This window comes from Chenopodium album, chromosome 17, assembly GCF_948465745.1.
Source record: "Chenopodium album chromosome 17, dcCheAlbu1.1, whole genome shotgun sequence".
NCBI classification, from domain to species: domain Eukaryota; kingdom Viridiplantae; phylum Streptophyta; class Magnoliopsida; order Caryophyllales; family Amaranthaceae; genus Chenopodium; species Chenopodium album.
In genome coordinates this window covers 10,431,539-10,444,990 of record NC_137850.1, presented here as the reverse complement: position 1 = coordinate 10,444,990, position 13,452 = coordinate 10,431,539, and positions in this window count along the sequence as shown.

The window sequence follows — 13,452 nt, the reverse complement described above, 5'->3', positions numbered from 1 at the left end:
CCTTGCTCATTTATCAAATGAGCAAATAGTTAACTACTCATTTTGTCAAATGAGCAAATAATTGGCAAGTGAGCAAATTAGCTATTACATGAACTTGGAACAATTGCACTCATGTTTCATCTCCCAGTCCAAAATCAGCTCTCCTCAGGTCAAATGAGCAAACATATCTTTTCTCAATCATTAAATGAGCAAGTAATTCCTTGCTCAATTAGCAAATAATCAAAAAGGTAAATGCTCATTTCTTAAATGAGCAAAAATAGTTGCTTATTTGTGAAATGAGCAAACATATCTTTACTCATTTATCAAATGAGCAAGAAATTCTTTGAACATTTATCAAATGAGCAAGAATTCATTGATCTATCATTTAATGAGCATGCATCTGTTTGCTCATTTAACAAATGAACGAATATTTCAAATGAACACTGGTTGTATATAACAAGGTATGTGAAGTAAAAACAAATAAAAGATTGAATTTTAATTCAAATATAATCATCACTATAATAAAAAAGGGTAGGCTTTTGTTGGTAAAATCTGTTCTGTTGGTAAAATCTGTTTATAAATAAGTTTTACATCATTCAAAGACTACTTAAAAGTAGATAAAATCTTAATTTACCCAATTCCCTAAACCAAAAAAGACAAATCATCACTACTAACTATTTAATTCCCTAACATTCAGCTTTCTTCAGTCTTTTGCTCTTTCTTCCTTGAACTTTTTCTTCTTCAGGCTCTTCTTTTTCAGCATTTTCTTCTTTGTCAGCAACAGAAACTTTACTTTGCTTTTTCTTCTTCTGAGGAATTTCTTTAACAGATTGAATAGTGTTCACTTCACTTGTAATTATTCCAAGGGTGTACTTTTCACGAAGTTTAGCCAAGATTATCAGCTGAAAAACAAATAACATAATCAAACCCTATACAATTAAGGAGATTTCAATAACATGAGCAAACATTTATTTTAATTAACATTTATAAGACAGTAACTGAAAGGATTAAGGGCTCAAACTAATTTCAATTAACCCACAACAATGAGCAATAGTGTATTTTTTTTAGGCTTGCATTTTGAAAGTTCAGCAATGAAAAGGATGATTTCCTGTTTGCTTTGTATCGTTTATCATGCTTTATTGCAGGCCAAGCTAACCATTGGTAATATCCAGGAATTCTCATGTTTTCTCTACACAACAAATGGGCTCAGAGCAATTTGGTTTATGATCTAAGATGGAATAAATGCTCACTACACATGCTTTCTCTTGACCTTGCAAGTCCAACAGAAATTTAATGAGTCGGAGTATAAAGATTTTGTCGGTTATTTGAAGGCACTGAAGTCAAAAACTATGAAAATAGGTTCTGTTTTGCAATCTATTGCAAAACTGTTTTCCGGGCAAGAAAAACTTCTCCAGAAACTACAGTGCAAAGGAGTTCAAGATTTTCTACAAAAGTGCATGCCCAAACCATTAATGTCACTAACAAACAACACCCTCGAGCAATAAAGCATCAAGTTTTCCATAATTCAGATGTAAATCATCATTCTCTTATGAGCCAAACCATATACAGTAGCAGAAATATGAACCCGTTAAGTATTTAAAATTAATCAAGTTGCGTAACTGCGTAAGGTCCAACAACCTAATCACAAGTTTCCTCAGTGACCAATAAAAGTAACACCACAAGTTGCAGTTGTAACTTGTAAGGCAATGGCCTAAGGTATTGCTAGATTAATAGACCATAGACCTCAAAATTAAAGTAAACATTTGATAGGAATCCTTGCTCATTTATGAAATGAACAAGTAAATCCTTGCTCATTTGTCAAATGAGCAAACATTTCTTTGCTCATTTGATAAATGAGCAAGTAATTTCTTGCTCATTTAGCAAATAATCAAAAAGTTAATTGCTCATTTCTTAAATGAGCAAAGAATTAGTTGCTCATTTGTGAAATGAGAAAACATTTCTTTGTTCAGTTATGAAATGAACAAGTAAGCAAATAGACCAAAACATCTTATTATTAATGAGACTAATCTGAAAGACTTACATTATTTTTCTTCAAACCAGGATCCCACTTTGCAAAACCCATGTATGTTTCCATGATCTCATCACTGCAACTCCACAATGCAAATGATTTTTATCCGAAGACTTCCATGAACCATTAATCACAGAAATTTCCATCCGCTTGATATTTTTTGCCAAAATAGAACTCTGTACATTTCCTTCATATTGAATAAAGTTTGAAAAAATAGTTCTCTGAAAATAAAAACATCAAATAAGCAAACATAATAAAATCTGATCATTCAAGTAAAAGAAACAAACATAATGTGAATACAGATTAACTTTTAAGCCATACCAAATGTTTTAAAAGCTGTTTATGATCTCTAGCATCTTCGTTATAATCAAAAAGCTCGATATTACCATTCAGTGTAGTAGTGTTAAAACATACCAAATAGTAATGATCTTCTTCATAAACTGGGAAGAAAAAAAGCTGAATATCCTTGTGTGGTACAACTGATTTCATGTACAAATTCTCAGCAACCTCAAAAAACATCTTATTCCGATGGGCAACAGAATCTTTCTCATAGTGAATAAGACAGTCCTATATGTTAAAGAAAAAAAATTAATTACAACAAAAAAACAAAATAATTCAATAAAACAAAATAAATGAAAGAATTTGAACTTACGATAGCATTAAGGTCAAAAAAGAAACGAGCAGGAGAATTTGAATCTCTAAACTGCTCATTATAATTCAGAATGCTACACCAAGAATTAATTATCTCTGTATCAACTTTATTTTTATTATAAAGCTTCTCAAAATGTAATCTCAAAATTTCAAGACCATTCTCTCCATTAAATACCGGTTCACTGCATAAAAAGAATAAATAAAGTTAGTATGACTAAAACAAATGGAAGTTAATGTACAAGATAATAAATTCTATAGATAAAAAAAAAATACTTACAAACGATTTTTATCATCAGCAAACATTGCTCTCAAGACGCTCATCTGAACTGGTGATAATGGATTGTAAATTATCATAATGCGGGACTTAAAAGGTGATCTAAGAAGCATTGATGGCTGAGGTTTGCGTTTCTTTGGAATAGAACTCTTCTTTTCAGTATCACCTTTTCTCTTATGCACAATTACAGCTTCTTGAGCATCAAAGATGAGATCTTCAGGATTAGCATTCAGAGCATCACCAACAGCTTGAGAAGCATCAGCAACAGAAGCACCAACTTGTGCACTGATAGAAGCAACTACAGGTTCAGTAGGCGCATTGCTAGGGGGAGAATCAGTTTCTTGAGAAAAGACTCCTAAACTGAATGTAGGAGTTCCAGATCCTTTGGCAAGTGAACGTCCTGAAGCAGATTTGAAACTTGAATCTCCAAGTTTTTTGAACACATTTTTAGCAGCCCTATCTGAACATCCAACATCAGGAATACAACTTACTATCTGAACACTTTAGAAAGCAATCTTAGTAACATCAATGGGTTCCGATTCATTTGGATGAACAACCATTGCATTGATTGAAGATTCAGCATGCTTTTTGTTGCTTGAAATCTCAGAAAACCTATCCCAAGCTTCAATTACTGCCGGATCTTGCCAATACTCTTCATCTTGGCTAAATGAAAGAGTATTATCTTCAGTCAAAGTTTTGGAGCTCATCTTATGCTCATCACAAATGCCCATGGCATCTTCCTTCAACTTTTGTATCTTCTCGTTGTTTGGAAAATACTTGATGGCAGCTTCATGTTTTTAACTGAAATCCATGTATGCCAAGACCAGGTTTGTAGATGCTGTTGCAATATCCATAAGGCATTTCTGTAAAAAAAAATAAAAAAAAAAATACATAAATAAGATAAATATAAATGAGAAGAGTAAATATGAAATGTGCAAAGTGGATATAAAATGAGCAAAGTGGATATGGAATGAGCAAAGTCATATAAAAATGAGCAAATTGAACTTTATATGAGCATTGAAGTTTTTGCTCATTTGACAAATGAGCAAAAAATTCATTGCTCATTTGACAAATGAGCAAAAAATTAAGAACTATAATGCTCCTGCTCACAAGAAATATCCACATATTTATCATAAATGAGTTTCACAATATTGCAGTAACCAAAGACCAACATTTACATAAAATACTTTTTCTATATTCATGAGATGCATATGAGTAATGCAAAAGCACACATATGAACAAAGAATTAATATTGGTTTCCAGAAAAATCATATAAATACCTTCTTTGGATCTTGTTCACTTTCTTCATTTTTTGTACGAATTGGATCAGATTGTTCCTAAAATCAAACAAAAACAAAACAAAAAAAAAAGAAAAAGAAAGTTAGAATAAGTTGAAAGCAAATATCCTAATGATGTGTCCAATTTATATAGTATTTTACCCCCTTCCTTTGGTCATAATTGGTAGTGTTTTTGGCTCTTTAGAGCCACTTTTATTACTAATATGTGTTTTCTAGTGTTTTTGTAGTTTTGGTTGAGTTTTATAGGGAATTGCACTCTTGGAGGGGGATTTTATGGAGCGACTACGAGCATTAGAGGAGCACGACCATCTTTCATAGCCCAAGATCGGTTAGAGTCATCGAACCGGTGATTAAGGGCTCGACTTATGAGAAGATGAGGCATTGGACCGAATGATTAAAGCCCCAAGGAGGATATTTGGTTTGGGCCGAGGTACAAGCCTAAACAAGGAGTCCAAGTAGCCCGAAAGGTCTCCGCCCGATGGCGCGCCCGATCGGGCGCGAGAAGAGAAACATTCATTGGGAGTAAAAAGGCGGGCCCGATCGGGCGGTGCCTCGCCCGATCGGGCGCGTGTTGGCATTAGTAGATTTTTAATCGTCGTTTAAGTTTGTTTAGTTTAGGATTCTTGCTTAATATAAATACTTTTCCGTTAAGCAAGTTTAGTATCTTTTTTTTTAGACTCTTTTTTTTTTACCTTCTCCTTTAGACTTTCTCTCTCTCTCCTCTTAAACTCTAGTATTATTTTCTCTCTGCAACTCTTTGTTTAATTCCATCTCTTGTTTCCTTCAACTTTGGTAACGATTTCTTCTCCTTTAATCTCAGCTATTTATTTTATTTCTTCCATCATGACTTGTTTAATTGCTTTGTTTAGTTTATGTTCGATTATGTCTGAGTAGTTTTCTTTCTAGGGTTTATGGGGATCCATAAATAATATGAAAGGGTAATGTATTGTTGTTGATTGTCAAAGCTTGATTAATTTCCTATTGATTGATTTAATGCTCTGTGACTAGATTATGCCTGATCTTTTATGCATGAGTTTGACAATATTGATTCGAGATTCGAGAGATGAGAATTGATGTTTAGGTCTAGTTTCAATAGGCAAGTTAATTTATAAATGGTTAAGTCGAGATTTGAGAGATGAGATTTAATACAGGTAGATTAATTCTGTGATTGTAATACGTAGCGAAAGCCCTTTATGATCTGATTAATTGATGCATTGGTGATTGATTATTATGTTTTACCCTAGAATATTATTTATTGGTGAACCTATGCCCTAGGTCTTTTATTATTTGATTTCCTCCTACTTTTATTCCTTCCCACTTTCACTCTTAGTAGTTTAGTTCCCTTTTATAATAATAAATTGGTTACTTGATAATTTAGATTTTAATAATTAATTAGGAATAGAAAGACTCGTTTCCCTGTGGATTCGACCCTTCTTCCCTATCTACATAGTTAGTGGATTTAGGTATTATTTTTGATTAGGTGATTACGACTTTAGCCTGTCACCTAACAAATATAAACCAAGCTTACTTATAACGCATAACCAATTGCATAATTTGCTCATCTGTCAAATGAGCAAAAAATTATTTGCTCATTTCAAAAATGAGCAAGTAATTGCTTGCTCATTAGACAAATGAGCAAAAATTAGTTGGTCATTTCCAAAAAGAACAAAGAATATTACAGTATATATGATTACCTTATTGGCAACTACTTGAGTTTTCACTTCAGAAGGAATGGATTTTTCCTAAATAAAAAACAAAAAAGTTAAAAATGTAGGATAAAAAGGAAAAGAATAAAACAGAAAATTATAGTTAAACACCATTTTAGGCTGTGTCATGCTAGAAGAACCAGCATCAAGCTTTTTAGCTTGAATATTTCCAAGCCTCCCTTTAAAGAGTTCCAATTTCTCACGTGTTGACAACGTAGCTGTTGTCCACCTTTTCAAGATTGGAATTTCACATGCAGCTCGAACTTCCTCAAGTACAAATTGATCAACATATAATAACTACAAACAAGTAAGAAAAGAAAAATTAGTAAATTAAAAATCAACAAATAAGTAAGAAATACTACATTAAAAATAAACAAAAATTATAGTAATACCATAAGAAACAATAAAGACCCAGGAAAAGAACGAGTTGGACGTTCTTCCCAGAAAAGCTTGCCCTTCACGAGAGAATCAAGGATATACTTTGACCAATTCAAGTCCTTGATTTTATCAACATCAGAAAGAAATGTAAGAATATCAGAATTAATATTCATATTTTGTTTCCCTGACAAAAAAATGAGCAAAACAAAAGAGAAATGAGCAAATAGAAATTTAAATGAGCAAAATAAAATAGAAATGAGCAAACTAAATTGAAAATGAGCAAATTGAAAGTAAAATGAGCATAATAAAAATAAGAAGACTACCATCCATCAGTGTAGACACACAAAGAACTACAAAGTTCCGTTTGAACATAGCACCAGCTGACTTATGCTCCTTCAAAAACTCTTTAAGCTCCCCTATTTTGATAGAGAATGAGTTGCTTTGGAATTGCTTTTTCCATTGTTGAATGACTTTTTTATTTCTGGAAAAATTATTTTTATCAATCTCATGCCCCCTATTGGCAACCCAAGAACTTCATGCACATGGTCTTCAGTAATACAGAAAGGATCAGAATCAGGAATATTTAATGAGCACGTCTTAGCATTAAAATGTTGCACCAACCATAAACCCAACCGCAAAGGCAATTGGGTCACCTTCAAAAACTCCATCGACCCAAATCCTAAATCTCTAACTGCTTTCCACTGATTTTGTGAAAGTAAAACTGATTCCATAACTTGAACAATGGATAAGGGTGACATCCGACTATGCAATGTCCCATGAATGTGAGACTTCAAACCTTCCACTTCATTGCCTGACTTCAAACCTTGCAATTCATTGCTGGATTTCATCTCCACTACCTTAATCATCTGTTTTTCTTTCTTTAATGTGTCCTTTAAAACCATTTTTCCTTTGTCATTAGAAGATCCTATCTTGAAACTCCTTCCTTTATATTATGGCTATGTAGAACCACCAACAACTCCTAATTGTGTTGGCCCTGCTGCATCTTGGTCACCACCAACAACGGCTGCCCTTGCTGCATCTTCGTCACCACCAACAACTCCTAACTGTGATGCCCCTGCTGCATCTTGGTCACCACCAACTCTTAACTGTGCTGCCCCTGCTGCATCTTGGTCACCACCAATAACTCCTAACTATCCTGCCCCTGTTGCATCTTGCTCACCAACATTAACAGCAGAATCTGTCTCAACAGATGTCCTGCTCAACAAAATAGGTATCCTTGATGTCAAATGAGCAAATACTTAGCTACTAATTTAACAAAATGAACAAAAACTTAAATGCTCATTTCTCAAATGAGCAAATAGTTAATTGCTCATTTCTCAAATGAGCAAATAGTTAAATGCTCATTTGTCAAATGAGCAAATACTTAGTGCTAAAATGAACAACAAAACATAAAATGAACAAGTTATCAACTACTTTCAAAGCTGTGAAGAAATTAGAGAACTTGTTTTTAAACTCAAATTCTTTCTCACTGATATCTACTTTAAGACCTGAAGTGCAACATAATGAACTAACTTCTAGGCTTCTGATGTGAAAAGCCGAACAGTAAAATGCCTTCAAACTATCAGCTTCTTGGCTTCTAATGTGAAAAGCCGAACTAAGTACACGACGAAGTTGGTAGCTTTGTGGTGACGATAGTAATAACATTACACAGGGAATTTTGATTGTGAGAATTTCTAAGACAAACAAAAGAGATGAGAGCCTTGTACTCCCATCTTAAACCGTTTTTTTCCTATTTGCTTTCACGTACAAGTATTAACCTGTGGCAGTTTTAGATGTATTGAAAATTACTTCCCAACATAATCTACAACTTTTTATTGCTTGTAAGTTGTGGAAATTTCGGAGGTACTCTTACAAATTAGACTCAATAATCTATTTTCCTGAAACAGTGTCGTAGCACCTTCTCCCAATACTCTCTTGAGCCAAAACTTCAAAGAATTCTTGTGCTAGTGGAAATTTCTCTTATATAAAATTGTTATTCTTTACAGTGGTACACTTTAAATTATTATGTTATAAACTAATGACCATGCCTTCTGGTAAACATCAATTAATAAACACACTATACACCAAATAAGAAGTATTGTGTCACACTTATCATGTTATAAACTAAGTGAATGTGCTCTTTTGAGAAATGTCTGCAAACACCAGCATTAACAACAATCAATTAACCAACATCTACAAACATCTTATCAAGAAAAGGAATCTTATATTATCTCCATATAAACGCGCCTTCAATGTATACACAATGTAAATAGATGATGTGATGCCATCACCATTAAAGCACACAGTAAACTGTCAATTAAAAAGCTAATATTTCATAAATGAACAACAAAACATAAAATGAACAAGTTATCAACTAATCTACAAGAACTCCCATACAAGTAATACAACTCATCAACTAATCTACAACAACAACAAAAATAATAATAACTCAAATAATAAAAATAAAATGAGTAGAAACACATACATTGTATTTTCTTGAGGAACATTTGCATTTGCAGAATCCATAGCAATTACTTCTAGGTTTCCAAAAAAAACAAAGAAAATGTAAGATAATTACTCAAATGAAGCAAAATTAAAACTAAAATAAACTAATAATTACTCAAATAAAGCTATAATCAAACAAAAAATAAGATAAAACCAGAAAATAAAACATAATTGAGAACGAAAGTAAACCGAAAATCAAATTAAAATACCTAAAATCAAATTAAAATACCTAAAATCAAGCTAAAATCAACATAATAGCACAAATTATCAGTGATTTCTAGGTTTCCAAAAAAACGAAAAATCTGGACAATAACGAAAATAAGGCAAAATCAACTTGATAACTACTCAAAAAAACGAAAATAAAACTAAAATCAATGAAAAAAACAAAGTAAAACATTATCGACACAAATTGATAAACAATGTGAGCTGAAATCAGCGAAAATCAAACGAAAATCAAAAGGAAAATCAACGATGAATGTAACTAAATGTGACCTAAAATTAATTGAAAAACACAAAAATATAAATAAACTCACCTTGACAAAGAATTGATGAAGATTGAAGAAGTAGTGATGTAAAATCAGAGAGAATAGCAGAGAGAAAGAGAGTAGAAAACAGAGAAATTGAGTGAGGAGAGAGAAAATAGCGCGTGAAAGAGGAAGGAGGAGAGAGAAAAAACGCAGGAGTTTTGTTTGACCGGGATTTAATTGTGGCCGTTGGATGTAGTTGATCCAACGGTTATAATGAGTCCTCACATATAATAGGGTTCTCACATAAGGGATGTGGTCTCATATGATCCCATTTCTATATATATATTTAAAAATAAATTGTGAATTTTCTTCCCTTTGTTATATATTTAGATAAAATTTCTAATCTCAAAAGATAATAATTTATAGTTAATTAGTTTAAACTTTAAAATCTCATTCGCCAATTTTGCTTATATGACATTTGAATTATTTAATTTTAAAAGAATTTACCAATCTCTTATATAACTAGCTATAATTTACATTTGTAATCCTACATGACGCGCTAAGAAAATTTAATCCTATGTGACTCTCTAAAAACTCGGGAAAAAACTCCCCTTTATATATATACTAGTTTTGTGCCCGGTGCAATGTTCGCTTTGTTTATTGAATTTTAACATAAACTATTTATCTATGTATCAAAAGATATATCATCGATACAAAATAATTTAGGAATTGATGTACTTTTGTGACGCTTTAAATTATAACAAAGTATTATACATTTCTAAAAGTGAGCCAAATATTAATTAAATTAAAAAAATGTTCTAAGCCTGTTGAAACTTCGGGCTAGGGTTGAACATTTCTTGACCCGTGACCTGAAGTAACCAGGCTCGAGATGACCCCTGACCTGACTCAATTGACACGTCTGCATACAGTATTTAAATCATATATTAGTTATATGATATGATATGATTTATTAAAAATTATGATTAATTTTGTATATAATATTTGAAGTATATCGATAATAAAACACTATTCAACATTTTTATCTTAAAAAATCTATCCAAAAATCGCTTACTCGGCATTCTATGTATCGTAATAATACTTATTTGTCGCCTACGTGGTTTGACACTTGGCGAAAAACTGTAATGTTAAGTGTCGAAGTCTTGTGGCCTAGCTGCGAGACCGACTTTATTTATTAGCTTTCAATAAATTTCTTAAAAACCTATTATTTTTACATCATAAGATTTGTTTTAAAAAGTTGTTGAGAACAAGATTATATATATATATATATATATATATATATATATATATATATATATATATATATATATATATATATATATATATATATATATATATATATATATATATATATATATATATATATTCTCTCCCTGTGTTTTTAAATATTTGTTCCATTTCTCCATGCGCGGAGTTTTAGGAGAAATTGGAGAAAGTAATAAAATATGGAGGTAGTGGAGTGGGTGGAAGAATGAAAAATTGTATAAAATAAAAGTAGTGGAGAGAATTGGAGGAGAGAGAATATGAAATCAATAAAATATGATTTATGTTGAGTCCAATAGGTGAGAGAAATTAATAAATATTGTAAAAGCTTTCTAAATAAGGAAATAGAGCAAGTATTTAAAAAGGGCCGGAAAAGAAAAGTGGAGCAAGTATTTAAAAACAGAGGAAGTAATATTTAGTAATCGGAAAAACATAAAAGAAATCTTAGTTGTCCACGTGTCACCCCTAAACTCAGCTTTTGTTTTCCTAATTATTATGGTGTCTTCTTCCCCAACCGGCTCCATGACTTCCATCATCAAACCACAACATCTGAATCAAGATCACTAATTCATTGGCTTTTGACTTCTCTCAATCTAACTATATGTTTAGACATCTACCGATAGATTTGAAGATCAAAGTACATTCATTTTTTTCCTATATATTATTTTGCTTATCAATTGATTAGTATATGGTCGGCATATCAAATTTTAAATTTTCAATTATTCAAATTAGATTGAATCCTCCCTATAGCCTTAATTTATTTCATTCTACTACTGCAATACAATTTGTATTTATAAACCTAATTTCTATCCAAATGAACATTTCTTCAAAAAAAAAATTGCAAAAAATATAACCTGTGCATCATTATTGTATCTGCCAAGTACTAGTTAATTGATTAAAACTAGACTACGACGACACTTGGCATCCTAACTTTTCTTCAAGTTCCGAGCCATGAGGATGACAAAGTCAGCAAATTCAGATAGATTTTTTAGAATAAAAAGTTTTATTATATTGATTTTTTATCTTTTGTATACTAATTCCAAAATTTCAAATATCATAACTTTCACATATACATCATATAAATATGTTATTTTTACGTCATAAATTTCGTTTTAAATAGTAGTTAAAAACAAGATACGATTATGGGAATCTTAACTAATTAAAAATAAATATTTTATATATGATGCTGGAGCACGTCTTGTGTGTGGCTGGCCACACCGTGTGGCCACTTATAAAAGAATAAAGTAACCCATGTTATACTTAACGAGTCTTGTAATAATACTGAACGATTAACCCTTATAACATTAAGGAAGTAACCCTTTAACACAGACCAAGTAACCATTTTACACTAATGAAGTAATCCATATGATGGCTAGCCACACGGTGACACGGTGTGGCCAGTCACATATAAGAATTTGTGATGATGCTAAGTCAACAAAAGTTCAAAAAGATTTTTTAGAATAAAAAGTTACTAGATGAAAGCCCGTGCGATGTACGGTTTTTCATACATAAATCTCAAGAAAAGATATTTTCCTGTAGACTCTAAGTTTTTTTTTAATAAGTATTTATTTTACTATTTAATAATTTCAGACAAAAAAAAAATAATTTAATAAAAATGTTATTGCCTATTACAAAAGTAAACTTTTTTTTAATGTTATGTATAATGCGACTTTATTTATCATTGTTTTGTATTTTATTCGTTGTTATTAGTTATATGACAATAATATGATATATTTCCAAAAAAAAAAAAAAAAAAAAAAAAAAAAAACTGTAAATATGATATTTCATGATTACATATTAGGATATGTTTAAAATAATTTAAATCCTAAATCATTATTCGTTTGTTTTTAAACGTACTTGATATAAAACTCTCAAACTATATATATCATTTATTTATATTTCTTGTGATCTCTAACAAATTATTTTCTATTAAAATTTTTTGACATAAACTTCACATAAATGTTTAAAAAAGGTACAATTTTTTCTTGCGTTATAAGTTTTAATTTATTTTTTTATGAAAAAAACATCTTATTAATCGAATATTTAGATAAACAATTAATTCTATGAGATAATTTTTATTTTTATTAATAATTTAAATCCTAAAATCCCACGGTTTTTTAAAGTAATTTGATCATACTCATAATATTTTTCATTAATTTGCTATTGTTTGTTAAGGATAATTTTTTTTCTTAATTTTATGTAATTTATTCCCCTAATAAAATTTTTGATAAGAACATTAAAAAATATATACATAAACATATGCAACAAAACGTGTATACTATTTATCTCTTATTTCGATAGAATCACCAACTTTGTTCACACCCATATCTCTTCCATCTAATAAAACTGGATAAATAGAACATGTTAGCAAAAATAAAATTTGTATAAAATTAATCTTTATAGTCTTATATAATAAATCAATATATTTATCCGGAAGTGAAGAATTATTGTGAAATTGATCTAAAAATTATAATTGTACAAAATCAAATCTATGCATTAGAATTTTTTTTTATTGTCCCTAATCATCCGAACAATAGTATTTTGGAAAATTGAATCATTATTTTGTTGTCGCTGACAATGCATGCGATATTACTTCTTAAATGTAACGACTGAAAAGTATCTAATGAAGTAAACTTTCTTTCATTAATTTTGAACGAAATTGTTGAACAAAATTGACTTTGATTGAGGCATGAACGTAATCACCCTATAATGAAAAAAAAAATTAGGTTAATTTAATGACCTTATTAAGCTACCTCAATCACAAAAAATTTGTTTTAATCATAAAATTAATTAATAAAAACTAAAAAGGTTTATTAAAAAATATAATAATGTAAACGGTTTATAAAGATATAATACCTCCTCATCCAATAGGACCATCAGGCGA